General features: G+C 42.8%; 1 pseudogene; it reads right to left on the bottom strand.

Annotated features, from left to right (window-relative positions):
- Positions 1-3,903: 3,903 nt before the first annotated feature.
- On the bottom strand, positions 3,904-4,658 carry LOC136123101 (14-3-3 protein zeta/delta pseudogene; annotated as a pseudogene).
- Between the last annotated feature and the right edge of the window lie 250 nt (positions 4,659-4,908).

Genomic DNA, 4,908 nt, shown 5'->3' with positions numbered 1-4,908 from the left:
GGGGGCTACTCTTCGTTGCGGTGCGCAGGCTTCAGTAGTTGCAGCACACGGGCTTCAGTAGTTGTGGCGCATGGGCTCAGTAGTTGCGGTATGCAGGCTCTAGAACGCTTGGGCTTCCGCAGTTGCAGCACACGGGCTTCAGTAGTTGTGGCTCATGGGCTCTAGAGCGCAGGCTCAGTAGGTGTGGCACACGGGCTTAGTTGCTCCACAGCATGTGGAGTCTTCCCGGACCAGGGATTGAACCCATGTCCCCTGCTTTGGCAGGTGGATTCTTAACCACTGTGCCACCAGGGAAGTCCCAGCAGTAAAGTATTTTTTAATTAAGGTGTGTACATTGTTTTTTTAGACATAATACTATTGCACACTTAATAGACTATAGCGTAAACATAACTTTTGCATATATACTACAAAAGCAAAAAATTCGTGTAACTGGCTTTACTGAGATATTTACTTCATTGTGGTGGTCTGGAACTGAACCTGAAATATCTCTGAGGTATGTCTGTAGATGAGTTGATTCTATTTTCAAGTAATTCTGCTAGAGCTTTACAGCTGAGGTAGGCAGCTATAATATTTAAGGCATCAACAGTGTCCAAATGAAAGAATAAAAGAAAAGGATACATTGTATATTAAATAAAGTGGAACCAAATGCTAATTGTTGACTAAGGATGAAGGCCAAGATGTTACCGCCCACAGTGAATATTTTGAGAGCTCCCATTTTCATAGTCAGTGCTCTCCTTCCCCAACAGGAACACACTGTAATGTGCTTGCACACATCCCCCTAAAGGGAAGAGTCCCTGTCACCTCCTCTCTTCCACATTCCCTGTTACACTGGGCTTTCTCTTTCTGAAAGTACTCTTAGCCCTTAATTTCAGGAAGTTCCTAGCAAAACAGTCATAACATATAGAAAATGTGTGCTGGTGGAGACTCCCTAGGAACACAAAGAAGTTAGGAGCCTGGCTCCTAAGCAGGAGAGTAGGATAGCACAATGATAAGTCTTGGCCCTACTGGCTGTTGATCTTGAACAAGTGACTTAACTTTTCTAGGTCTCAGTTTTCTCCTACGTAAAATGGAGGTGAAACTGCTCCTACTTCATAAGGCTGTTGGGAGAACTGGTGAGAAAATGTAGGTAAAACACTTCCTGCATTAGCTGACACATGGTAAGGACTCAGTAGGTGTCAGCTATTGCAGCCTATGGGGATTGCTGAGTGATAGCAGCCATGTCCCACTGGAGAACTGGCCTGTGGGCCAACCCTGGCACAGGTGCCAGCACTGGGGAATCTTGGTCCTCAACTGAGCCCTGCAATAACATGTCAGGGGGGTCCATGCAGTACAGACCACCTGGGTGCAAGTGATCAGTTTTTAGCTGTGTGACTTGGGACAGTTGCTTAACCTCACTGTAGCTCAGTTTGCACATGTGTAAAGTAGTGATAATAATAGTACCTGACCCATACATTATTGCGAGGATTAAGTGAACGTGTGTGTGTGTGTGTGTGTGTGTGTGTATGAATTTATACACAAACATATATGAACAGGTCTGGCACATAACTGTATAAACTAGCTTCAGCCTTCACTTGCTACCCAACACCTCTGTGTTGAAGTAGACAGATAAATGACATTCTATGTGGTCACTGAAGGAAATTTAAAATATCTTGTTATATTTTTCAAATAATCTGAGAAATACTTTGCTCTGTATGTCTTTTGGAAGAAGTTGGAGACCAGCATATTGATAAGTCCCTTTCTGGTTTTAAAATATTTATTATTAAACTGAAAATGCCTTGAGCAGTATGTGACAATGCACAAGAATTCATAGTCTTCCTATAAAAGTCTGATTCTCCTGCCCCTAAGTATTTCAGAGACAGTGAAAGGGAAAGATCTAGCTTAGGAGAACTGTTTTGTCAAATAAAAATGGTCTCAAAAGTGTTTACAATTCTCATTTGATTATTCTCACTGCTGAAAAACAGTGGAAATGATTATAAGGACTTTAAATAAAACTTTCATTTTATGCAAAGGAAATGGTACAAGCTACACACTAAATTGTTCTCTAGTTTCTGAATTAAGTCAAGTAAAGTAAGGAAGCATCCAAGATAAGGCTGAAACACACCCTTCCTACTGGTGATCTGCCACCCCTGATAAAAAACTGTAATTGAAGCCAATCCTGGGCAAAGCAAGGTCCTGGCAAAATGTTCCATGTCTTTCTACAAATATTCACAGCAGGGTTGTACCAAGACATTTCGGCACTGTAGTGCTTTCTTGGTCACTAAGTATTTCTCTCTCTCTTTCTCTCCCCCTTTGTCTCTCTGTCTCTGTCTCTCACTCTCTGTGTCTCTCTGTCTCTATCTCTCTCCCTCTCAAACACACACAGCGTCAGTCACAGTGATGGTTTGGAGTGAAGATAAGAAAGAGAAGACAACAGCTTTTCATACAATTGACATGCAGAGGCCTGCTGTAAGTACCTAGATACCCAGCAGTAACCAGTTCTCCTCACCATCCCTCCCTGGCCAGTTTCCAGATATGAAGGAAACAACCCCTTCAAAAGATTATGTCGAAGACAGCCACAAAAAGAAAGGGAGGAAGGGAGGGAGGGAGGAAGGAAGGGAGGGAGAAAGGAAGGGAGGGAGGAAGGAAGGGAGGGAGGAAGGAAGGGAGGAAGGAAGGAAGGGAGGGAGGAAGCCACAATGTCCACCCAATCCTGCACGCTCCAGAATTCTTCAGAGTACAGTTGACCCTTGAACAACACAGGTTTGAAATGCATGGGCCCACTTATATACGGATTTTTAATAGTAGTAAATACTGCAGTGTAACACGATCCACAGTTGGTTCAAACCACAGATCCAGAACCGCTGATACAGAGGAAGTGGACACATATAGGGAGCACCGACTTTAAGTCATACATAGACTTTTTCTTTTGAAAAGTCCGTTCATAAAACTTTTATTCCACTTACATGAACTTAATACATGTGTTCTTAACAATTATGCTTGGATTGTTCATGAAAATCTCATAAGACATTAAACAAAGCTAGCCATCATCTCAAGTTATTTCCGTTAACTATTTTTGCAGCACATGCATGTTAGGCAAGTATCAAAAACAAAACAAAAAACAAAACAAAAAGCTAAAAAATGTTAAATACATGGGTTTTTTGTTTTACTGCTGCACTTGATATATATGAAGTAATGAATATCAAGCAATTCATTTTTACTGCATCTTTACTTGTACATTTGTTCTTAGGTTGCCTAAAACATTTAAATACAAATAAAATGAGTGTAGCAAAAATAATGAAAGAAAACAGCAGGTAACTTTACAAATAATGGAATGGGAACCGTTTCCGCCCTTATCCAGAGTAAATTGGGTCACAACTAAAGGAACACTTCAGTAGCTGTAGTCAGTGGTGTGCACACTGAGACTGAGTATTCCACAGATAACACATGGTTTAACATGTAATATCCATGGGATATCTATTTCTACTATAGCCTTGTAAGTGCTCCAAACCTTAAAGTACCCACAGCTACACCTGTGACTAGAACCAATTATCCCTTTTATTCCCCACCAGGACAAACCAATATGTAGTCAGTTTTCTTTGCTTAGACATGGAAGCAGTTTTAACACTGGCCCTTCTGAAGCCAAAATGTACCCAAAGTACTATGCCAAACATTTATAACTTGTATAAAAATTCCACATCCCCATATTGGCCACCTCAAGATGAAAACAGATAACTCCCTAAATGTTAACTGGCTCTACTCCGCTAATATTAAACATAAAAACCACATGGGAAATATAGAAATTCAAATAGAAGTAACATAAACCTGTCATAAATCATAAACAAAAACTAGTTGTGGGACAGCATGGATGACAAACGGTCTACTGTGTCAATTTTAGAACGAGGCAGACGAAAGTTGGAAGGCAGGTTAATTTTCCTCTCCTCCTGCTTCAGCTTTGTCTCCTTGGGTATCCGATGTCCACAATGTCAAGGTGTCTCTCAGTAACTGCATTATTAGTGTGCTGTCTTTGTATGACTCTTCACTTAATGTATCAAGTTCAGCAATGGCTTCATCAAATGCTGTCTTTGCAAGAGAGCAGGCTTTCTCAGGGGAGTTCAGAATCTCATAATAGAACACAGAGAAGTTAAGGGCCAGACCCAATCTGATAGGATGTGTTGGTTGCATTTCCTTTTTGCTGATTTCAAAAGCATCTTGGTATGCTTGCTGTGATTGATCCACAATCCCTTTCTTCTCATCGCCAGCAACAACCTCAGCCAAATAACGGTAGTAGCCTCCTTTCATTTTCAAATAGAAGACTTTGCTCTCTGCTTGTGAAGCACTGGGGATCAAGAACTTTTCCAAATGAGACAGTACATCATTGCAGATACCTCTTAGTTCGGTCTCAATTTTCTCTGTCTTCTCCAGCCATCTGCTGTTTTTTTCAGCACCTTCCGTCTTTTTCTCAGTACTCGAGAGGACCCTCCAAGGTGACCTACAGGCTCCTACAACATTTTTATAAGCAACTGAGAGAAGATTCCTCTCCTCATTGGATAATTCAGCTCCTTGCTCAGTTACAGACTTCATGCGGGCTGCCATGTCATCATCTCGCTCAGCCTGCTCGGCCACTTTGGCCTTCTGCACCACTCATTTTTATCCATGACTGGGTGTTCTGGCGGGCGCTTCCGGGCCGCCTCGGCTTGCAGCCCGGTGTCCGGGCCCGGCCTGCCCGCTGTGCCGCCATCCGGGTCAGGGAAAGCTGGGTGCCGCTGCCACAGCGCAGGGCGCAGAGGCTGCGCCGAGGAGCGGGCGGGAGAGGCAGCCATACATAGAATTTTGATTCCACCAGGAGGGTCCCCCAATTCCACCAGCCCCCTCCCGCCATTGTTGAAGGGTCAACTGTAGCATTTAACAAACCCCGGAAATATCAAACTA

The sequence above is a fragment of the Phocoena phocoena genome, chromosome 5 (genome assembly GCF_963924675.1).
Source record: "Phocoena phocoena chromosome 5, mPhoPho1.1, whole genome shotgun sequence".
NCBI lineage: Eukaryota > Metazoa > Chordata > Mammalia > Artiodactyla > Phocoenidae > Phocoena > Phocoena phocoena.
Note: the sequence above shows the minus strand (reverse complement) of the source record. Positions and strands in the feature narration are given on the sequence as shown.